Consider the following 26125-nt stretch of genomic DNA (forward strand, 5'->3'; position numbering starts at 1 on the left):
AAAGTAAGAGAGAGAGAGAGAGAGAGAGAGAGAGAGAGAGAGAGAGAGAGAGAGAGAGAGAGAGAGGGTGTGTGTGCTCAGGATCTGAGAGCCTCCAGGCAGGAGAGCAGACCCTCCGGGTTAGAGGGAGAGAAAAAGGCACCAAACTTCCTCTTATTTTATACTTTCTCTGACACCTCACACAAAGGAAGTGGGAGTTGTCAGGAGAAGTTGTAGAAGGGAATCCTGGGAGTTGTAGTCTCCCAGGGCTTGCAATAATTCCAAATGACACAGTATAAAAAAGTTACCAGGATTTTGTTTGTGAGATAAATCTGAATTGAATGGATCTCAGAGATGTGGATACTGAATGGAGGGCTGTCTGAGGACAGAGTGAGGTTACTGTATGGAATACAGACCTATTCTTTCCAGCCTTTGGGAAGGAGAATAGGTGATTTTGACAAAGAAGTGATTAGAAATATGAAACAACTGGGTAAATTTTGTGTCTTTAGAGCAAAGGGAAGAAAAAGTTGACAAAAGAAGAAGGGGCCAACAGTGAGAAATGCTGTGAGATTTGTTGGTAAGATCATTGTTGACCTATGTGATTTCAAGAGTCGCTGTGACAGAAACCAGATTGTGAGAATTACAATCACTAATAAAAGAAGAACTAGAATGGTGTAATTTCTTAAAAGGTCAAAGGTATTTTACTGTTGTTTTATTATATTTTTAAGATTAAGGAGACCTGAACTTTTTTAGGCAGTTGAGTTGATGGTGATGATATGGGAAACAATGATTGTGAAGAAAGCAGGAACAAGATCATCAAAGATATATTGGAAGGAATTAAGCAATACAAATATGTGTTGTCAATACTACCTGCTGGGTACTTTGCTTGACACTAGTAACACCAAGAGGGAAGGAGGAAAATGAAACAGTTCATTTCCTCAAGGGGCTTACATTCTATTTAATCAAAGAATCAGAATAAAGAATGTATCCTCAGGGACTGGAAAGAAGACAATGGATGGTACCATTGAGAAATTTTAAGGAAACTTAAGGGGGTTAAATCAGCTTGTGTCAGATGGCCTCAGTTATCTCAGTCAGGCAGAAAGCAAAGTCATTTGCCTTAATATAGGTGTTGGATATGAGGATTCCTCTGGGGGATTGAAATCTGGGCAGAAGATTTGGAAGAGTTGCCACGGAAAATATGAAATTGTGTTCATTATCTATCTGGTACTCCATTATCAGTAGTTTTTTTTTTTAATCCTTACCTTCTGTCTAAGAATTGATACTAAGTATTGGTTTCAAGACAGTAAAGAATGAATGACTTCACTTTATCTATCTAAGCAAATGGGATTAAGTTACTTGTCAAAGGTCACACAGCTAGGAAATGTCTGCAGACAGAGTTGAACCCAGGAGCTGTCGTCTCCTGGTTTTCTATCCATTGAGAAGCCTAGCTGCCAAATCACGGTAGACCTTACTGGTTTTCTTCATCCATCCTATGCTTTAAACTAAGAATGAATCAATACACTAGGAGCCATTAGCAAGTTATTCAAAACTATCATGGCAAGGATCTAACTCAAGGATGACTAAAATAGGACAAAGAAGTATGCAGCAGGTTACACCAGAAAATAATTGAAGTGAGGAAGCATGAGGTTTTTTTTCTCTTAGTATACCTACTTCCTAGCACTTTTACAATGAGTCATTGAACTTCCCCCAAAATCAGTTTACTTTTTTGTAAAAGGGCAGAAGCAGTACAATATGGTAGAGAAAACACTGGCTCTGATCCTCCTTTGACACTATTTGACTTTGGGACAAAATGGGCCTCTTGACCCATTTGGCCTTCAGTTTCCTCATGTGTAAAGTGAATAGTTTGAATTGAATGACTCAATGGTCCCTAGTTCTATTATCCTATGTGTGTGTGAATAAGAAAAAAAGAGAATTAGGGAAGATAGAAAATAGTCAAAGATGAAGGATATAATAGGAAAAATAGATAGTAAACATTCAAATGAAATGCAGTTTTTACTATGAATATTATTCAACTTGGATGGCAGAAAATGGAGAATTATTTTTCAAAAAATTTAGGAACTTTTAAGAGAGAAAATGTGTTTCCAAAAGGAATCATAAAAATAATGAATCACTTAAAAGACACAAGTGGTAAGAATGAATAATTTCGCCTTTGAGGAAGAATGAATGACTTCACTTTAAGTTTAATTGATACTCGGTGTTTTAATTTATACTCTCTTATATCAGTGAATTTAAAAAAAAACACACCTTTAAGGGATATTATTTAACATTCCTAAGAAAAATGCTATGTCCTTGATTTACTAAATAGTTCTTTAACAAAGGAGAGAACCTCATCACTTATGGGAAAAAATGTCCATTAAAAATAAATGAGAAGGTACCAAAAAGGTTTTCTTCCATTAGCATATATCATATTACCTGGTGATTTTAAAAAATGATACAATATAAAGCTGATTGCTAACTATTTTATTTTATAGCAATCAATGAGATTACTTTCAGTCAAAGATCACAATTACAGGGAAGCATATAGACTGCTATAATATATGTCAATGATTTCTTTTACTTACATACTAAAAATAAAATACTGTACAAGGTTAATCTTTGTTCATCAGTTTTATTGATTCAAAATCAATTGTTAGAATTATTTAAGCATTTGATTATTTAAACATCTTTGCCAGCTCATTTTCTATGTTTAAATGTGCACTTTCCTATATTATACATCAATACTGATCATACTAAGCTAATGCTAAAATAGCTATTCCATCATAGAATTAACAGTTTCTTTATTGCAACACATAATTAACTTTTTCTTCCTTAGCTGACTTTTTTATTCCTCTCTCTGAAAAACCATTCCTAAATGAGGAAAGATTGAGTTAGGGGAAACAAATGGTAGTTTTCAGATAGACATACATGCATATATGTATATATTATAGTTATGAGGGAAAACTTCAGAATTTTCATTTCAAAATTCATTTGAATTTCTGTATTAATTATTTTGAGCCTTTGTATAGCTACTGGTATGTTGTATTTCTACCCTTTAAAACTACCTATTCATTCATTCCTTTTAATTATTTATCCATTGGGAAGTGGAACTTATCACTACAAATTTGAATCACTTTCCAATTTATTGTTTTCCTTCTAATCTTGGCTACATTAATTTTATTGGAAAAAAACTTTTTTTTTAATTTAGTCTTTACATCTCACAATGATTTTTTCTCTTGTTTATTTAAAAATTCTTCTCCTATCCATAAATCTGATAAGTCATATGTTCCCAACTTCCTTATATATCTTGGAAATGAGACTATTATCAGAGAAATTTGGCAAGGTTGGGAAAAAAAAGGAAATGAAAAATGTCATTGGTGCTGTGGGAAAACAAACAGATTGATACATTGTTGGTGATGCTGTGAATCAATATAGCCTTTCTGAAAAGCAATATTGATGTACAGTATGAAAAGTTACTAAATCTTGAAAATTCTTTGACCCAATGATACCAGTACCTCAAAGAAGTTAGAGAAACATGAAAAAGATGTATATGTCCAAAATATGTGTTAGCTCTTTTGTGGTTGAAAAGAACTGCAAATTAAAAATCTGAAATGACTAAACAAATTAATGTATATAAATATAATGGAATACTATCATGCATTAAGACATAATGAAAAAGATGGTTTCAGAGAAATCTGAAAAGACTTGTATGAACTGATACAGGTTAAAGGGAGAGTGGCTTCATTTCTCAGGAGAAAATTAAGATTCAGATGAGAAGAGTTCTCACAGAGTAGCTGAAGTTTGGTTCAGACTATTCCACCGACATACATGCCTATACTCCAGATACATGACCCATTGCTAGTTTTCTATAACTTTATGCCTAACCCTCACCCTCACAGTTTCTCTTATATAATTTTGTTTTAATATTAATTTTAAAAAACCATCTTTGATGACTTTTCCATTATCAGAAAAAAACAAGGAGACACTCAATAGTAGGATTTTTTTTTATCTTAAGAGAAGTAAGTGTGACAAAAAAACAACTGATAGAATTAACAACACAGCCTCTAGATCATTTAAAGAATATTTGTGAAGATATTCCTGTCTAAAATTAAATCAGAAATTCTCTAAAAAAACCCAAAATTATAATAAAAAATCTAATTTTCCTTATACATTTTACCTATTATTACTTATTATGGTTATATAATTTTTTAATTGTCTATAAGAACTATGGCCCTAGATTATTGGACTTTAAATATAAATACTAACATCAACTAATAAAGAAGCCAGATTTGTCTTGCCCTTCTAGCTCTTGACTTAGAGAGATGTTGATCTCATCCAGGACTTTAAAAACCTTGCAAAGGCAAGTCCAATTTTTGCTTGTTCGATGAAATTGACTCCCTTTTATTCTATCATATAAAGGTTCTCATACTTCACAAAGGTATTAGGTATTCAAGTCAACATGTTATTACCTCTATTATGTACTTTTGTTTTCCGTAACTATAAAAATTATTGTCTGAGGGAATAGGGAGGACCAAATTGACCCTTTCTTGCTTTTCCCTCTCATAAAACATTCATGTACCCACAAGGATACAGGCATAGCTGGTGGACCTGGGGATTACACTCACTCCTGAATTCATGATTATACAATATTATTTATCTATAATCATTTTACAAAGATTTCATACATTATCACCTGTCTTGGAGTATACAAAAAGTTTCATCAACTAGATTATATTCAAAAAAAGAAGAAAAATAACATAAGCCTTACTTTTCCCACCTACAAAAGGAAATCTTATTTTCTTTGAAGTTCAAAAAAGATTTTGGACTCTGACCATGAGAACTAAGCATCTAGGTTTGACTGGTAGTCATCTTCTGATCCTTCAGGGAAATCAAGTCACTTTGTCTTAAAAAACTATCTGTGAGGGGGCAACTGGGTAGCTCAGTGGAATGAGAGTCAGGCCTAGAGACAGAAGGTCCTAGGTTCAAACCTGGCCTCAGCCACTTCCCAGCTGTGTGACCCTGGGCAAGTCACTTGACCCCCATTGCCCACCCTTACCAATCTTCTACCTATGAGACAATATACCGAAGTACAAGGGTTTAAAAAAAAACTATCTGTGAGATTGCTTAACATTGGGGCACTCACTTTCTCCCTTTACCCCTGACAGGCTCCTCTGCCCAAGACTATTCAGATTCTTATATGCTTTTTATGTAAAAACACATTTAGGCCCTCAGACATGCAGATTATTTGAAATTTCTTCAGGTATCCCTGAAAAGAATAGAAAATAACTGATACTGTGAACTCACAGTTCATTTAGACAAATAGAATAAAATCTAAATGAAAATAGAATTAAAAAAAAAAGATTCTAAGATGTATGGGATGCCCCAAAATATTTTGAGTACTTGGGACTGATTACTTATGTAGTCCAATAGAAAAATGTTACACTATAAACGTCCAAACCATAAGGAATTCAGAAAAAAAAACTGTTTCAACTCATTTCACAGTGAGGCAAGTAGTATAGGATTGCTGAAAACTAGAAGAAAAAAAAACATGGGTCTATAGAATCTATGGGAACAGACCCATATTCTTTTTCTTCTATTATTTGAGCTATAGATTTTGTTCATACACATGTATTTGTTTCATAGCCTTCTTTTCTGGTAGTTTTAATCTTATGTTTCATAAGAATAGATATTACTCCAAGAAAACATATAAATGTGGTCATTCTTAAAGAAATCACTTGAATGATTCTCAAAGTTATTTGCAACAGTGGTTGATATGAAGGAATCAAATACTATTCATTTCTGCAATGAAACATGTTCAGTTATATTGAAGCCCAAAAGAAAGTAAGGCTGAAAACAATAACAAAAAATGTGCCAAGAACTGAAGAATTATTGCTGCAAAATATTCTAATCTCAAGAAAACAAGCAAAATCTTTCACAGCAAACTGAAATTGGTAGAAATTATTATTGATTCCTCTGTGAAATGACAGAGTTCCTGAATTTGGAAGAATAGCAAGAAGACCAGTAAAGCAAAACAAAAGGAAGAACAGCTGCTAAAAAAGGAAAAACTTTTAATTACTTGTATGTGACAAAAATATGAAAACTATAGACTGAATAAACATAATCCTTACCAATTAAAACTTTTTCTTTCAAGTCTATATTGTAAAATTCCAGGAGAATTTGTAAGATCTGATCATTTTACCAAAATTTTAAAACATTTGAGAAAATTTGGAGAGAATTTATTTTTTTTTTCATTTCCAAGGACCTTTGAGGTCTTACTCCCTTCCTCTGAGGGAATAATAAGTAGTAATAAATATATTAATATACTCAGAAGCAAAATTGTTTCAGAATTACAGAAATCCCCCAATGGCATTGGACTATTGTTAGTAAGATCCTTTAACTCTCCATGTCATAAAAATGTAATGCATGTGAGAGAATTAGTATAAAACCTAACTGAGCTTTCTATAGCTTATAGTTTTTGCTACTTTTTTCCTGCCCTGTGTGAGGAAAAAGATAGAACAACCCCCAAAGTATGGTCAGCAGAATGGGGTTATGACAGTCCAGAAGTTTTATGACATAGTCTGATACCAAAGTTCAAGGGTGATATGTGGGTGACAGAGTTTGAAAATAATGATGACTAAGCCCAGTGTCCCAGGTCACTCAGTAGCCTCCTCTACAGAGAAAGAAAAGACAGCGAAGAGAGTTCAGCCCAATCACTGGCATCTGAAAGTGTTCTAACTTCTTTGTCAGATTTTCTCTTTCCTTCTCCCATTTCTGTTAGAAAGAAGTTTTCCATCTAAAGTTCCATTTCCTTTTAAATTGTTCCTTACTTGTTCAACAGTACTTTAATTCTAGCTTTCTCTAGATAAAAGATGAGATTAATGGTAATTGGTCTGCATGTTTGCCTTTAATTTCATTCAGACTGCAAACAGGGATGCCTTTGGCTATTGGACTAGATACAATTTAATTGGCTGGGTAGTTTCCCTTTCCAGCTTAGTTGTAGAGGCTGCCAAGGGGCTTGAGGAGATGTTATGATTTTATTAATAAGTAATATTAAGACTCTATAATTTTTTAAAACTCTCCAAATGAGCAGAGAAAAGAATTCCTGTGGATCAAGGCTATTCCTTAGGTACAGAAGAGAATTATTGTTCTTAGTTTTTATAAGGATTCAGATGAGGGTGCCTCAGGCCAGTTTCCAAAGAGAGGTCTGAGGCTAAAGATAAGAACTCAGCAAAAGCCAAGCTTCCAGGCAGAGTCAGGTGTGGTCTAGGAAGATTCAACTCTTTCCACCCCCAGAAATATATGTACATTCAACCTGCAGCTATTGAGTGAAAAGTATTCCCATTTTCAGAAAGTTGAAGAAATCAAATTCTCTCCAATACTGCTTGGCTCTATACAGGGGCTTGGTTTTGAGTGAGCCTTTGATATAGATATTCATGTACTTCAATAAAATGCATATATGATGTGTGTATGTGTATATGTCTATGTGTGTACATGCTCACATAGATGAACTTCATATGCATATGTATGACCAAGTCTGTGATTTTGTTGGCAAAGAAAAGATCTGGGGCACAAACTCCCTTTACCAAAAGAGATCAGTACCTGCTTTACAACTTGTGATTTTAGGTAGTTGCCTTGGGCAATGAGAGATTAAGTAACTAATTTAGGGCTAAACAACTAGTAAATACACCCATATGTGTGTCTATAGGATATGTGTGTACATATTTATGTAGGTATATATGTGTGCGTATAGATAGATCTATCAGTCTTCTTTTTGCCTATAGCTATCATCAAACTACCTATCATCTCTCCATCTATCCATCCATCCTTCTACCTATCAATCTATCAGTCTATCAGTCTACCTATCTATCCATCCATCTATCTTACCTATCCATCTATCAATTTATCTATCTATCTATCTATCTATCTATCTATCTATCTATCTATCTATCTATCTATCTATCTATCTATCTATCCACCTTACCTCTCCATCTATTCACCTTACCTTCCATCTATCCATCCATCCATCCATCCATCCATCCATCCATCTATCTGTCTGTCTGTCTGTCTGTCTGTCTGTCTGTCTGTCTGTCTATCTGAAGCTGAACTTCAGCTCAGGTCTTCCTGACTCTGAGGCTAACTCTATTCACTGCATGACTTCAGTTCAAGGTAACAACTCATACTGTTCTCTTAATTACCAGTACACCAGCCTTTTCTTCAAGCTAGACAATTCTTGATTTCAATTGAGAATGTGACAAGTTACTACCAGTACACCAGCCTTTTCTTCAAGCTAGACAATTCTTGATTTCAATTGAGAATGTGACAAGTTACTACCTGTCTTCTGGGGGTTTTATGACAAGTTTATTCTTACTTCTCTCTTCCTAAAGAGGAATGGTTAATTCCTTTACAGTCTGCTTTGTTGATCTGTAATGCATATCTACTTCCTCAGGATGAGTATCTTAAACCCCCTTCTTCTCTTTGGTCTCTACTCTCTAGCTCTCGGTGACTTCATCAACTCTATGAATTTAATTGTCATATCTATTCGGATAGCTTCAAAATCTATATATCCAATTCTATTGTGTCTCCTGAGCAACAAGACACTGATCACCAATTTATGGAACATTTTGAACCATCAAGTTCAGTGGATACCTCAAATTCAACATATTTGTTTTGTTTTTGTCACATCAATTCATAAGGACAGCAAAGGGCTTGCAATCTGCATTGGTGGAGGGAGTACTTCCACCTATGAAATCATAGTTCAAAAGAACTCCTTTGTATAAAGACATAACCTGGCCACTATACCAAATGTGGAATTTATCTGGTTTAAATTTTTTCTATGAACTACTTTTCTCTTACTATTCTTAGTGAAGAAGACAACCTGGAAGGGGAGAATGAATTAAAATGATGCCCGAAGCTAACTAATAATGCCAGAATAACTATGCATTCCTAAACACAGCTGGATGATTAGAGTATAGCCTCATTTTCACTTAATCTTTTTTATCCTTCAAAGAGATCATTATAATGTATGCTATTAGTAATAGCAATGCTAACCCACTACTGGGCATGAAATGGAACTTTTGTGTAGGAGGGAGACTGAGCAAAAAGATGCAGATCTATTTAAAATGAATTCAACTTCATCCAGGTAAGTACAAAAGAATTTATCTTGATTTGGTGTCTTTTTATATTAAAAATTCCTGACTTTTTTAAATTTCTGAGCATATTTACCAAATGGTTTGCTGATGCCAATAGACCTTCAGCTGAATTGCAACTTATCAGCAACAACAGCCATATGTATGTGTCTGTATACATATTTATATTCACTCCCAGGAGGAAATAGTACAAGGCATAAGTATGTATCAGGAAGTTATTATTTATGCAAAGCAACATATGTGTTATTATTTGTTTTCTAATTTAAATCGAAGATAAATCTGTCCATTTGTGCTTTTACTCAACAATTTGTGGGGGGGAGGGGAATGTGCTGCCACTAAAATCATTTTATTTGCCTCTGACTGCCAACAAAATTTGCCATCACTATAATGAAAACAGATAGGGGAACCCAAAAATCTTTAGCCTTTATGTCACAAATGTCTCTGGACAATGTCAAAATAATGCTTTGGGGTTTCAATATAATGAAGGGGCAGGCCTAATAATAAATATAAAAATGCTTTGTGACTGACTTCCAAATTGAATGCAGATATGTTTTTGAATTTTTTTATACTGCATACCATATGACTAAGTAGGAGAGAAATGTAAATATCAATTAAGAAGAGATTATGTTTAAATGCTGGGCTTTGGCAGTCATACAACATAGCCAATCATCTGGTTTTCTCTTTATCCCTTTGTATTATAAGAATTACTAGAATTTGTAGGAGAAGCAACTAGTCATCCAAATCTCATAAGATCCCTGATGTTTATCACAACTTGCTTGGATATAAGCAATTTTAAAAGATTATTCTATTTAGAGGCAATGCCTGAATAGTGGTTAATTATTGGACCTAGAAGCAGGAAGACATGAGTTCAAAAGTATCCTATCATTTTTAATATATTTTTAGCACGTATAAGTTACTTAACCTTTCTGAGAAGATGATCTCTTCTCCCCAAACTCACTTATCCTTCAATATTAATATTACTTGTACATAAAAAAATTTTAGGCAGATTAGCAGAAATTAATTTAAAATTCTAATAAGAAATATATAAAAATACTGAATTCCCATTCTACTGCTTCTAGGAAATTAAAATGAAGATGTTGAAGAGATAGGACCAAGATGGCAGAAAAGGTACACAAAACCACCTAATTTCACTAAATAATTCTCAAAATAACTATGATATAATACCTCAAAATAAATTCTAGAGCCAGAATGTGGAGTATAATCCACAAAAAGATGGGGTGGAATAATTTTCAGCACAAAACAACTTAGAAAGCTGGCACAAAAGACCTGGTGCACTGGGATGGAAGTGAAGCACAAAGCAGCACATGAAGCCAGACTCCACTTTGGCAATTGAAACAGCAACAAAGGCTTCAGGAGATCTCAACCACTGAAGGTATGGTGGGGTGGGACAACTACTCAGAAGGTGATTACAGGGTTCCCTGACTCTGGGTAACTCTTGTCACATTGCCCATAAGCAGAATCAGGTTGCAGTGAAGGGGCATGGACACAAAGTGAGGATAAGTACTAGTATACACCAGCACTTGTGGCAAGGCCACAGGGGAGGCAAGAGACCCCTTATCACAGATCCAAGGCAGAAAAGAATTTTTGTGGTTACTCACAGGCCAGGAGAGTATTAAACACAGCTATTCTTGCATCATAACATCTTGGAAGAACTGAAAACTTTAAGATCTCTAGAACTAGCTCTGAAGGCAACTACACCAAGAATCTGAATCTTGAAAAAGACCTTTTTTTTAATTAAAAGAAAAAGGCTGGGAAATGAGCACACCTAAAGAAGAGTCAACATGGAAAGTCATTTTGGTGAAAGGAAGATCAAAACCCAAATTCAGAAGAAGACAACACAAGTCAATATGCCTATTTTCAAAGCTTCCAAGAAAAATATGAATTTCTCTCAAGACCAAAAAGAATTGATGGGGAAATTCAAAAGGGATTTTATAAAAGCAAATAAGAGAGGTAAAAAATTGGGAAAAGAAATGAGTGATACAGGAAAATCTTGAATAAAAGAGTCAACAGTTTGGTAAATGAATCAGAAAAAATACAGAAGAAATTTATAGCTTAAAAAACAGAATAGGACAATTGGTAAAAGAGAAACAAAAATCCAATGAAGAAAAGAACTTTTTAAAAAGTAGGATTAATGAAATGGAAAAAGATATACAAACCTGCCCTGAAGAGAAAGGCAGAATTAGCCATATGGGAAAAGTGGTACAAAAATTCCCTGAGGGGAAAAAAAACTCTTTACAAAGTAGAATTGGTCAAATAAAAAAGGAGCTACAAAAGCTCACTCAAGAAAATCATGATTTAAAAATACAATTGGATAAGTGGAAGCTAATTACTCCATGAAACATCAAGAAACAATCCAACAAAGTAAAAATGATAAAAAAAAAATTAGAAGAAATGTAAAATATCTCATTGTAAAAATTGACTAGGAAAAATCCAGGAGAGATAAGAATTATTAGATTACCTGAATGTCAGGATCAAAAGAAAACAAAACTTAGACATCTTCTTTCAAGAAATTATGAAGGAAAACTGCTCAGATATTTTAGAATCAGAGAATAAATAGAAATGGATAGAATCCACTGATCACATCCTGAAAGAGATCCCCAAAGAACATCTCTCATGAACATTGTAGCGAAATTCCAAAATTCCAAGGTCAAGGAGAAAATATTGCAAGAAGCCAAAAAGAATTCAAATATTGTAGAGCCAAAGTCAAGATAACATGAAATTTAGCAACTTCTACAATAAAGAATTGGAGGGCCCAGAAGGCAAAGGAGCTAAGATAAACCAATAATCAATTTACCCACAAAACTGAACATAAACCTTTAGAGAAAAAATGGATATTCAATGAAATAGAGGGCTTTCAAACATTTCTGACGAAAAGACCAGAGGTTAATAGAAAACTTGACTCTTAAATAAATACAAGACTCAAGAGAAATAGGATAAGGTAAACAGAAAAGAGAAATCAAATGGTATTCAATAAGGATAATCTATTTACATACCTACATGGGAAAATAATTCTTTTAATTCCTAAGAATTTTACCATTATTCAAGCATTTAGAAGGAGTATACATAGACAGAAGGCAGGGTGTTAGTTGAATATTATGGGATGACAGAATAAAATAAGATTAAGGCATGAGAAAAAGGAATGCATTGGGAAGAAGGAGAAGGGGGAAATGGAATGGGGTAAATCATTGTACACAAAAGAGACATGAAAGAACTTTTAAACTGGTGAGGGATAAGGGTGAGGTGGGGAGAGGAGCACATAAACCTTACTCTTATTGGAATTGACTCAAAGAGGGAAGAAAATATGCAATCAAGTGGGTATAGAAATCTATCTTACTATAGGGGAAAGAAGGAAGGTAAGGTGATACACTTTACAAGTGATACAAGGGAGGGTGGACTGATAGAAAGGAGGGCAAATTGTGGACAGTGGTAGTCAGAAACTAAACAGGCAAATAGCTTGGAAAGTAATACATAGTCATCATAATGATGTTAAAAAAAGGTTTTGCAAATCTATCTAATAAAAACCTCATTTCTTAAATACATAAAGAAATGAGTTTAATATATAGGAATACAATCCATTCCTCAAATGATAAGTGGTCAAACCATATGAACAGGAAGTTCTCAGACAAAGTAATTAAAGATCTCTTTAGCTATGCAAAAATCATCCAAATTACTATTAAATAAATGCAAATTAAAACAACTCAAAGATATTACTCCCATATGTATCACATTGGCTATTATGAAAAAAAAGTGAGAAAATTTGAAGGGGGATGTGGGAAAATTAAGACACTAGTAAAATATTGGGGGAGTTGAGAAGTGATTCAAACATTATGTAGTGTAATTTGGACCTATGCTCAAAAGGCTATAAAACAGTACGTTCCCTTTAATCCATCAACACTATTACTAGGTTTGTAGCCCAAAGAGATAAAAACAACAACAGATATACTGTGGGTATGGGATAGGGAAGGGCCTACATGTACAAAAAAAATTAAAGTAGCTTTTTTTGTAAGGTCAAAGAATGGCAAATTGATGAGGATATCCAAAAAGTAGGAATGACTGAATAAGTCATAGTATATGATTGAAATGAAATACTATTGTGCTGTAAGAAATTATTAACAATAGGAGCTCAGAAAAACCTAAGAAGACTTACAGGAACTGAAGCAGAGTGAAGTGAGCAGAACCAGGAGAATACTGTGGAGTCATAGGAATACTATACAATGAAGAACTATGAATGACTTAGCTATTTTCAGGGATAAAACAATCAAAGGAATCCTGATTTAAAATGTCATCTGATGGAATCTAAATCCAGACGAAAGCAAAGCTTTTTTCATTATCTTAATTATTTTTTAGTTTGCTTCCACAAAAGGATTAATGTGGGAAAATGTTTTACATGGTTGCATAAGTAAAATGTATTTGAGATTCTTACCATTGGGGGGGGGGAGGAGGGAGGGAGAGAATCTAAGACTCAACATCATTTTTAAATGTTGAAAAGTGTTTTACATCTAATGAGGAAAAATTAAGTAAAATAAAATATTTTTCATTATATGGAATAACTCTGTGAGCTAATAGTGTAGGACAGGGAAACAATGAAGATATAAAAGGAAAGGTAACTCTGGTAGTAGAGATACCCAAAAAAGACCAAGGAATAGTAATGAATGTCATAATAGTATGATAGGATTCAAGACTTAGAGTTGGAAGAGACTTTAAATACCATCTAGTTGAATTATATTAATTTACAAATAAAGAAACTGAGACCAAAGTGCTTATGTGAGCTGCCCAGCTTAGGGGAAGTAGATACTTGGATTCCCAATACACCATTCTTTCTCTTTCACCATGTTAATAATAATAAGGAAAAGTCACAAATTTCATCTGCTAAACCTCTCAGAACTTACATTCTTCTTAATCTTTTAACTCTAAAAAAAGAATCTATTGTTTCGAATATTAGAATTATGTTCATTATTATTTATCACTAAGAATCACAATGCTTATTCTATCTACCAGTTATTTTGAATCTTAATATTCCATGAGATTCTGGGTATAGAAACAAATGGATCGACCTACTGCTGAGGGAAATTAAAATCCATAATCATATTCTTATTAATAAAAGTAATCAAAAGACTTAAGGAAGTTGGAGATGAATAGAGCCCTGGAGAAGATGAATCAAGGAATTGGTGCAGGTCAATTTATTGTACATTCAAGTACAAGAAAACCATTTCATTCCATACACAGTTTAGTTGGAGAAACTGAGAATCTTTAATATTGAGAAGAACAAAGAACAAAGGCTTGGAATTTTTGGTAATTATATCATAGGCTCCGGAACTTATCTCCTAATCCACACTTGCACTGATAGATTGTGTCAAAGAGGCTCTTCCTTTGTTTCTCCAGGACTTTATTTTTTTAACTATTAAGTGGCAGGGTTCTGTTTTGAATATTATTACTCATAAGCCTCCCCCATCCTTAACATAATTTTCAGTTGTTAGCAACTATTTAGTCAGATACAACAAACAAATATTTACTATGGTGGCATAGTTGCTACAGAAAATATCCTCCCCCAAAGTCTATGGCACACTCTCCCACAAATACATGTAGAGTTCATGAGGAAAGTGAATTCAAGCTTAAACCACACATATCAAAGGGTTACCAATTCCTAAAAGGTTTTTTTATTCCCCTCTTCATTCTACATACACCCATGCAGTTCTCTTTAGGTGTGGACTAGTCCTTCTGCTGAGTTCCATCGAAACTTGAATTTGCTTTTTCTTCGTGAAAAGGAGTATATCCTCATCTCCGGAGGAGACATTGTGGCCATCTGCTGTTATCTGATACAGCTTCTAGTTGAAATTTCTAATTCTCTGAATTCTGGTGTTCTCCCTCTTTCCCATCTCTCCACACCAAACAATCCCTTTTCAGGGGCTTACGCTACCAGAAACTCAATTTCTTGGCTCCAACTGGCTCACTATATTTATACAAACCCCATATGGAATGACTAAGTCTCCTAACCAATCTTAATAGACTTCCCCTATAATGCATTCCAATTCATCTAGTGACTTTTAAAGACATCTAGATGTATCAATGACTTCTTACTCTTGGCCTAAAGCCTATTATTGATTGATTCAACAGAAATGAATAAGCCTTGTTCATGCCTCGTGAACAATTGGATAGATATGTTCTCTAATTAAGGCACAAGAGTATAACATATCATCATTTACATTAACTGGGGTGAAAGCAATTGCCTAGGCTGACCCTTGTCTTTACGTGCACATGGAAATGCATACAAACTATAGAAACGCGAGTCTCGTAATAAAAAATGAATATATTACTGTAAAGCATGGTAAGTATAAAGTAATTTCAGAAACACTAGCAACTGGTAGAATCAAGAAATACTTCATAATATTTAAGCTAAAATTTGAAGAAATCTAACAATTCAGAGAGGTGAATGTGAGAACGGATTATATTCCCTGCTTCCACTATAATCTGAACAAAAGTATGGAGACAAGGGATAGAATGCTGCGTGTGAGGAACACTAAGCAGAATATAAAAATAGATAAAAATAGAGTTGCAAAAAATAGGAGTCCATATCCAGATCAAAGCTGATTCATAGGAAAGAATATAATTAGAGGGAAGAATAATCAAAAGCAAATTACTCCACAGGTATAATTAGAAACACTAGAAATGGAATAAGCATTTCCACTTGTGTGACCCGGTGCCCATTTATGTTCTTTGCTGGGACTTATAGGAGGATTTCCCTCAATATCTACTTCTCTTTCCAATTTTCAAATGAATGAACAATAGTGAGAGACTTTCCTCATTCTATTTTCATCACTAGGATCTTGTAAGGATTGTCCATATCCAATTCCTACATATAACTCTAGAATACATAATTACATATAACTATGGATATATACACACATAAATACATATAAAACATATGGGAAGAGAGAAGAACTGTCCCTTATCACATACCCATTCCTGAGTATATAACAACAATCTCAGTTGATATCATTTATAACTTTGGAGGGAGCACTTTTAGTTGAGTTATAAGGTCAGAAGCCAGACAGCAAGGGGTTGAAAAGTGAAACAAAAGAGAGGACTTGCACCTAACTAATATAAAAACTGGTCTCTAGATGGTGTAGTGGACAGAGAATCAGGCCTAAAGTCAGGAAAACTCATCTTCCTGAGTTCAAATCTAGTCTCAGGTACTTAGTAGCTGTGTGACGCTAGACAAACCAATTAACCCTATTTGCCTCAGTTCCTCATCTGTAAAAGAAGCTAGAAAAAAGAAATGAAAAACCACTCCAGTAGCTTTGCCAAAAAAAAAACCAAATGAGTGCACGAATAGTCAGATATGATTGAAAAATGACTGAATGGAATACAAACAAGTTTTATAGGAATATTGACTATGAAAAGAGGAGAAATAAAGATGATAGCTTGAGGAGATGTGTTAGGGTCACATGAAGGTGGTGTTTGTTACTGCTATTTTGAGGGATTTAGATGGTTAGGATATATTTATAGATAATAACAAATTATGGAAGGGAGAAATTAAATTTGTAGAGGTAGAGAACAAAGGATTTTAGAGGTGGAATAAGAGGATTTCATGGATATTAGGGAGGCATTAAGTGGTTGAAGAATGATCAGATTGCTTTTTAAAGAGCAACTTTAGAAAAAATGGTGCACGCCTATGGCTACTCGTTGAATCATAGAGCTAGAAGTCATATAATCCAAAACCCTTCAGTTAGTTAGTCTGTCATAGTATTCATTAAGCATCTACAATATGCCAGGCCCTATGCTATTTTAGAGTCAAGGAGCCTAAGGCTTAGAAATAAAGAAACTTAATTGGCTGGTACAGAAGCAAGGAAGACAGTGAGTTCCTTCTGTCTCTATTCAAAACAATAAAAAATGAAAAATAAACCTTTCTCTAAAATAATCCAAAAAGCTCACCAGATAAATCATGATAAGGAAATACAAGAAAAAGACAGAATGATATATTTTGTTTGTTTGTTTTGTTTTGTTTTCTAGCCCTGTGATCAGTATGTGGAGAATGAGAAGTTTGTGGACAGTAGGGGAAGATCTGGCCGGAACTTTAGGTTTCGGGGAACTCCAGGACAGGGAGAATTTATGGAACTGGATGATGTCCCTGACCCATCCCAGAGATTCCTCAACTTTTTGCAGATTGTGGGAACAATTGCCAACTGACAACATCGTCACCCACTTCTGTGTCAGAGATCCAGGGCAGTCTAAGGGGATCTGTGCCCTTTTTCGATGATGATCAGCTAGAAACGAGAGGATTTAGGAGCCAGAGAGTTCAACTCCCTTAAATTATAGATAAACAAAATGAGGCTAAAAGAGTTATAGCAACTTCCCCAGGGTTGGCCTGGCTAGTTGTGTCCTAAATATTATTAAAACTCAATTCTGATTCCAAAACCAGCACAATCCATTACAACACAATATCTCCTGTGATGTACTTGCTTTCAAGTCATTATTATAATATCTACCACCTGCTGCTAAGTGGAATGGGTCAAATACCTGAAACAGTGACATCTTTGAAGACAGCTATCATTTTCTTTTCAGTCTACTCTCCTTCAAGTTAATTATACTCAGGTCTTTCAATCATTCTTCACCTTGTCAGCTTCCTTAAAAGGCTAAACGTAAAAATCTCTAAAGTCTCTTATAGTTCCAACATTTTAGAATTCTAGGCTGGGTAAAGAACTGCCAACCTTGACCCTGAAAGAGAATCCATTTTTGGCATAGTTGGAAAAAGTGGTATTGATTTTTAGGGGTACTGAGACATGTCCAAAGTATCTCTATCCAAATTACCTACACAGGAAAGGTAATGAGATGTATTCCTTTTTTAAAGTCAATTACTCTCTGAGATCTTTGACTATAGCTCAAAGAGTTCAAAGAGACAAAATAGTGGCTGCTGACTTCCTAGTATGAATTAGACTATTAGGTAACTTTCAAAACAATGACAGCTATTTGAAGCCAGAACTCTTTTAGAAAATATTGTAAAAGAAAATCCAATTTTTATTTTTTTATAAAATAGTGATATCTGAATATATAACCTTAACCCCATATAGCCAATAATCAATAATACAGGGAATAATAGTGAAGAAGAGGAGAAAGTGCAAGAACCCCTTCAAGAGCAAAGGTTAGATTACCATGTATTGGATAACTTGTAAATGAAATACTTTTGCAGGCATAAGTTGGAAAAAATAGTTAATGAGATGAACTGGAGCCAACAGAGGTCTAGCAAAGCTTTGAGAATTCCTATTCCATTTTGGGATAGTTCTAGGGGAGAGACCATCTTTTTACTTACCTCAAAGCTAAGCCAGGCTTCTCTTGGCATTCAGGAATTGCTTCTAAGGCAGAATGAGCCTAAATTCTCTTGAAGGTGATAGCCCCTCAGATGATTGAAGACAGCTATTATCCTGGATCAGGCATTTACTAGCTGTGTGAGTTTTGGCAAGTCACTCTCTGCATCTCTGTTTCCACAATTATAAAGAATGAAATATAGTATAGTACAGTAAAATAAGATTTAAAAAAAACAGAGGCAGCTGGGTAGCTCAGTGGATTGAGAGTCAGATCTAGAGATGAGAGGTCCTAGGTTCAAATCTGGCCTCACACACTTCCCAGCTGTGTGACCCTGGGCAAGTCACTTGACCCCCATTGCCCACCCTTACCACTCTTCCACCTAGGAGTCAATACACAGAAGTTAAAGGTTTAAAAAATAAAATAAAAATAAATAAAAATAAAAGATTTTTTAAAACTCCTAAATTCGAAGTTAAAAAGCACTTGAGAAGTTCAGAGCCCAGCTCTGTCACTTACCAGCTAGATGATTATGGTCAAGTCAAATTCCTATGTCCCCCAAATTAGTTATGAAAACTTGCCTAATTAGGAATTTACCATTTATGTCCCTGCTAATTTTGAAATTCTGTGATTTTACTCATGAGAAAATTGAATCAAAGGGAATATAAAGTAACTTGTTTAAGGACACATGGTAAGTTAGGAGCTGAATTAAATGAACTCAAATCCACCTCCTTTAACTCCCAGTGCTGAATTCTTTCCTCTATAACAAGGGGCCATCTTATCAAAACCATCTAGCTCTAAGAGGTATGAGAAATAAAAGTAACAGGAAAGGGAAAATGGCTACTCAGTCTCCAACATGGAAGGGAAAAAAATTCAAGCAATAAATGTATCCAAATTTTACTAATGATAATGAACAAAAACAAAAGATGTGAAGTTACTATATAAGGTAAAACATATGACAATTATTTTCCTTTCTATTTATTACTTCAATATTCTGGCTACCTATGATTTGTGGTTCTCCAATATTGTGATATTGTGCTCTGTAAATAGCAACTCATTTATAAACCAAGCCAAGAACTGGTGATCATTAAAATTCCAGATACTACATTTGGCTTAATTTATTTGTATACTTCACTTTTTAATCCATCATATGGATGTTTATTACCCTATAATAAGACTGGAAGCTTTAAAAGGCTCAGGTAAAATATTGGGAGTAAAGTGAACACTTAATAGCCTTGGAACATATGCTATATTTGCTAATACTCACTCATTTGTATATCATTTTAAATACACGGCAGTTTGTTAGATAAGGACATAATATATGAAAAGTGCTTTTCTGATGGAGCTGTTGTTAGAAATTCAATCCATGAGACATGTTGCTATTCATAGCAATGGTTTAGAATACACACATTCAAGAATGAATGAATTAATGAACAAAAAAGCATTTATTAGGCTCTTACTATGTGTCAGGCACTGAACAAATAAAAACCAAGGAAATGTTATGTTCAGTCATCATCATCTGTGCCTCTAAAAAGCTTCCTTAACTAGATGTTAAGAAAAAGCCCCAAAGTCCACAAATGTTACTAAAGACATTTCATTACTCAGAGACATCACCTTTTGTCAACAACCTCCATTTCTCAAAGTATTTATCTTTTCAGGACTAGCTAAATTAACCATTTCTATAATTAGAATTGATTTCCTTAAAAACAAAGCAAATGAACAACAACAGTTCTAATTTATAGAACATTTAAAGCCCATTAAGGGGAGAAAAGAGGTACAACAGAAAGAGGGCCTGATGAGGAAGATAGGTGGTGGCTATATATAAACAATCACTATAAATGGCAAAATCATCTTAGCAGATTAGCTAAACCACACTGAGGGTATACAACAAGCCTCAAACGCATCTGTGAGTTAGGAGGATGCCTACCCCAAGTATATGAACACTTTCCCCAAAAGAATGAGAGCATAGAACAATTCGTTTCAATAAATAAAGGCAACTGAAGTAGTTGCTATGGAATACTTCAAGTATGGTCAGACATTGAAGAGGCCAAGGCATCCACTGCATCACGCCATCACCATTCCTCCTGACTTTTGTCTTGCCACTGTACTTTGATGACTCTGGAAGAGAGAGTGAGGCTGATGACTTTGTGCAGTCCAATTCACATGCAAATCATTACAATCCCTCTGTTGATATTTGTCCTTTCTAAAATGAAAGAACAGCCAGGACATCATCATATTAACTGGCCATAATCAACTTGCTGGTTGTAATTTTTTGTGAAAGGGAGAGTTTATTTGTGGTGTATGAATCCTAGGAAATGTCTCATGTGTGAAAAACAAAATATGTCAATAAAAAACTTTAATTAAAAAATTAATGCTAAATCTAGAATGGCCCAAGTTTAATTTTCATCTTTGCAACTTCACTTGTGCAAGCATGTACAACTCACTTATCCTCTGTAGGACTCAGCTGCTTCAAAGAGTTTGATTAACATACCTTTTACCTTGAAATTTATAATCCTGCAATCTTTCCTTTAATAATACTGTCTTTTATATAGTATATTATCTCCCATTTTAAAGATGAAGAAATTGAAGCTTGAAGAAGCTGAGGGAACAATTGTAATAGCCTGCAGGTTGGTCTTACAATCACTAGTCTCTTCTGATTCCAATCCATCCTGCATCCTTGAAAGTGATTTTCCAACCATTTGTCATCTCCTACTCAATAATCTCCAGTGACTCTCCATCACCTCTGAGAGTAAATAAAAATCCTCTTCTTGGTGTTCAAACCTCTTTAAAACCTCATCCCCTACCTGTACAAAATATTTGTAGCAGCTTTTTTTGTGGTATCAAAGAACTGAAAACTTAAGGGATGTCCATCAATTAGTGAATGACTGAACAAGTATAATAATATGCTTGTAATGGAGTGGATTGTAATGGAATAGTATTGTACCATAAGAAATGGCAAATAAGATAATCGCAAAAAACCTAGAAAGACTTATGTGATGCAAAGTGAGCGGAACCAGGAAAACACTGTACACAGTATTAATAATCAATAATGATCAATCGTGATGACTTAATTGTTACCAACAAGGCAAGCATCCAATACAATTCCTAGAGACTCCTGAGATGAAAAGGATATCCATCACCACAGAAAGAACAAATGTAATCCAAATGCAAATCATAACATAACATTCTTTATTTTATTTCTACCACGAATTTTTCTAGTGTAAGCAATATGTGTCTTGTTTCACAACATCAAACACATCATGGAAATATGTATTACATGATAATATATGTACAATCTACAGCATATTACCTGCTGTTTTAGGGAAGAGGTGGGGTCAGAGGGAAAGAGAGAACATAAATTCCAAAATATCAGAAAATGAATATTAAGAAATTGTGTAAATATGTTGGCATGTGATCTGGAAGAAATAAAATTTATTTTAAAAATCTAGCTACATTCTTCCATTCTGATTTTATTAAACTTTACACCTCACACTATGTACCCTGTGATCTAGTGACACTGAGCTCTTTGCTGTTCCTCAAACAAAAGACATCATCTTCCTCATCCAGGAATTTTTATTGACTGTTCTCCATTCCTGAAATATTTTCCCTCCTCATCTCCACCTTGTACATTCCTTCAAGCCCCGTATAAAATTCCACCTTCTTCCCAAAGTCTTTCTCAATGTTTTACTTCTACTGCCTTCCCTGTGTTGATCATTTCCTATTTTATCTTGTACATATCTTATTTTGGCATATTTTTATATATTGTCTCCCCCCATTAGCTTGCTGGTTCCTCCAGGACAGCACTGTATTTTGCCTTTCTTTGTGTCTCCAGAATTTTCACAATTCCTGGAGCATATTAACTGCTTAATAAATGTTTATTGACTGACTGCCTAGGAGGTTTGCCCAAGGTCTCAACACTAGTATGTGGCAGAAACTAGGATGAAAAACAAACTTTTAAGATGCTTAGTTCAGTATACTTCCTCTAAGCCAAAATGGTTCTAAGTATGTCAAAAACTATTTACCTGTCAAAGAAAGGAGTTAAACAGTCATTTACCAAGTGCCTATGATGTGAAAGGTATTGTAGTAGGTTTTAGGATATTATCACAGCCAACCAACATTCCACATTCTTAGTCAGCACTTCTCTCCCTCATCTAGTTCTTTTTCCTGCACTTATTTCCTTCTCTTAATATTTCATGTGTTCTATAAATAAATATATATGGATATATATAAATAAAACACATAATGAACTTTATATAAAATAATTTTTGAATGCAGAGAAGATAATTGGGAAAGGATTAGAATGAACTTCCTATTGAAGATGGCAAGTGACTGAACTTTAAAGGAAGTAAGATATGAGAAAGGAGTAAAGAGGGATTGAATTATAGGTGAAAACCATATTATAATAATTAGCTCTTTTTAAGCCTAGGAGCAATATTATAGACCTTAAGTTGCAAATGGTTTCCTCCTCCCTATCTTAGGGAGTTTATTTTAGATGAAAAATTAGGAATACAATCACAATTACTCAGAGCTCTAATTTAGGAAAATTATTTTAGCAAGATATTCAATTCTCTGGCTTGCTTTATATTTATATCTATCTCTAGTTAATCCCTGCTCTCTTTGACAATTTTTACTTCATGAGGACAATACTAAGACCAATGAGCAACCTATTTTTAGATAGTCCATATGAAAGGGCCTAAGCAAGAAATGGAAAGAAGAACATGTAAAAGGTTGAATTGACAAGTTTGGGCAACTAACTAGATAGAAGGAATGAGGGAGAAGAAATGGTTGGGGATGACTCTGAACTTATGAATTCACATTTATAAATAAAAGGCTAATGGTACTCACTATAGAAATAGGGAATTTATGTCACTGTGATGCCAAGACTGACACAAACACCTTAGATTCTTTACCTTGGTTTCCTGAAACTTCAGTAATAAATATTATCTTTCCAGATACTTAAACTGTCTCTATGGTGTTATGCCAATGAGCTCTTACTCTTACTCTTTTTAGAAGGGGAACCACTGTTTTATCTTAGATGAACATAGACAGTAAATGACAATGATTTTCTAATTTTATAGCATTGCCATTTGTTATCTCACTTGAAACTCACCACAGACTTGCAACTATAATTCCCCATTTTACAGATGAGAAGACAGAAGCTGAGAGAGCTTAAGTGATAAAAAATGAGATTTAATCTCCTGATTCTAGACTCTGAATTCTTCCTATTATACCTTTCAAATTGGGATCCCCTTTGGAGGATTTATGGGAGTCAGAGATAAGTTACACACATTAGAAAATATATCAATGTTGTAAGGGTGCTATCCTAGGAAATATCCATGTGGTTAAAACAAGGATGCTCTATACCAACAAATAGGGCTTTAGAAAATCCAGATTTCCATTAAATTCCAGACAACTTCCATTTGATTAGTTTGTCAACAAATAGTATGGTGGGTTAAAATAATATTTTTCTACCCTTAAGGTTATTACTTTGGTGTTATAGTATATATTGGACAATACTGGTCAGGGGAGAAAGTTTTGGTTTAGGCAGTTACAGGATGGCAGCTTTAGATAGATGCATTAGATTTTCATTTTCAGGAACAAAGCTAACAATGATTTTATTATTGCCTAGGTGGTAGTCAAGTGAGGGCAGTAGACTGGTAAGCAAGTAAGATGGGGAAGGTAGCATGGTACCTGCACTAGGTAGAGCCTTAGATTACTAAATAAGATGACATAAGATCTGGGGTCCATTATATATATATATACACATATACACATGCTTTACATGCATGTATATGATTTTTTCAATTCTCTGTGTATATAATGTATGTATAAATGAATATAAAGCACCTGTTGTGGTTAAAGTTTTCTTTGGAGTTATCTTATTTCCCTTTGTGTTTTTCTGACTATAAAAAATGAATAAGTACATTTCTTAAATTCCAACTCTAGGGAAAAATATCTAGGCCATTTCTACACCCTACTTCATGTTTTCTATATTTTAAGTTATTAACTTATTGTTGTTATGCTAAGTTACAATGATCCATTTTATGTATGTATATGTATATACATAGAAATACATACATATATGTATAAACACACAAATATATACATTTTTAAATTTTGTTAGTTAAAAGTAATTTATACTTCTCTTGAGGACCAAATGGCTTTAAATATATATTAACCTATATACTAAATATACTACAAAACTGAACAAGAAACAATTCCCCCAAAAGTCATCTAGTGAAGCAATGTCTTATGTTACATATCAAATTCACCATAAACAGTGTTATTTTTTTTACATTTCTCAAGATGTGTTTATGAAAGGAGATGAATAACAAATTTTCTTCCTAACCAAGTTATTTATGGAAATATGCACACATATACTTAGTATAACTAAAAAGCTGAAAAGTGAAAAGACTATGTTAAAATAAAACTATCTGTATAGGCTCACCCTCCTTTTTATAGGCATAAATTTCTAAAACAATGACAACTTGGATTGTCCATGGATGTGGAACCAGTAGGTGGTCAGCACAATTAATCATCACTAATGCATAATTCACAGTGATCAATCATGTTTGATTCTAAGACCACGCATGGTCACTCCACAGGGCATTATTAATTGTCCAGAAGCTTGGTGGAACAAGCCTTTATTTCCCATTTTAATGCACTAAGATTAGCCATCACTGACACTTGTCTCAATTTGTTTGGACTTTTAAAGTCTGAATTCAACTTGACAGGCAAGGGATTAGATTTAAATAGAGCATATGTAAATTGAATAAATATGTGCATTCACAAGTTTTTAGACTATTCTATTAAAAACTAAAGACATTACACATCATTTATCTAACCTATAAGCCTTATTAGAATATAAGTAAGGCTAGTGCTTCAAATTTTTCTTAGCATGAACTCGGTTCTATGTTCCCACAAACCTTTTTCATCCTTATCTTGCCCCACTTCTTCATCTGAAAGGAAAAGAAAGACAATCTGATTCCCATGGTCATCCATGGGAGATTTAGGATGGAACATGATAGGATATCAGATGGTGTTTCAACAGTGCAGTGTTTACCTATTATTGGTTTTCTAACTACTTAATCTCTAGAATCAATATTACTAAAAAATGGACTAAAAATAGCAGAATGCTGCTGTCAGGAAAACAAGATAATTATAGGACTTAGTTCTGAGGAACTAATACAGAGAGGCAACTTCTAGCATGCCATAATAAAGATATCCTCACACTTAGCAGATCTATATAATATGAAAATTTAGTTCCATTCCATGGAGTGATGAATAGATAATAGGAATTCTCTCCTCTTTATCTGATAGACTCCCTATATTGCTGGAGATTTGGGTTGTTAGAAGCATTACTGAAACTCATAGAGTTGCTCTGTAAAATGGGAATGGTTAGATGTTTGGTAAATGTCATTTTATATATGGGCATAAGTGATTTTTTTTAATTAGCAAATTGTCCAGGCTGCTAGTAAAATCACTCCATAACTCCGAAATGTTGTCAACATTTAAGCTTTGATGTTCATTGACTTTATGTACACATTCTAGATATAATGAAAAATTGAGAAGAAAGTACAGTATCATCATGAAAGTGACAGCTTTGGTTATGAAACTAGGCTATCTAAAATGAGAGGGGAATCTCTTTAAGATATTTTATTGGCAACAGGATAGAATGCTGGAAC

The sequence above is a fragment of the Gracilinanus agilis genome, chromosome 6 (assembly GCF_016433145.1).
Source record: "Gracilinanus agilis isolate LMUSP501 chromosome 6, AgileGrace, whole genome shotgun sequence".
NCBI classification, from domain to species: domain Eukaryota; kingdom Metazoa; phylum Chordata; class Mammalia; order Didelphimorphia; family Didelphidae; genus Gracilinanus; species Gracilinanus agilis.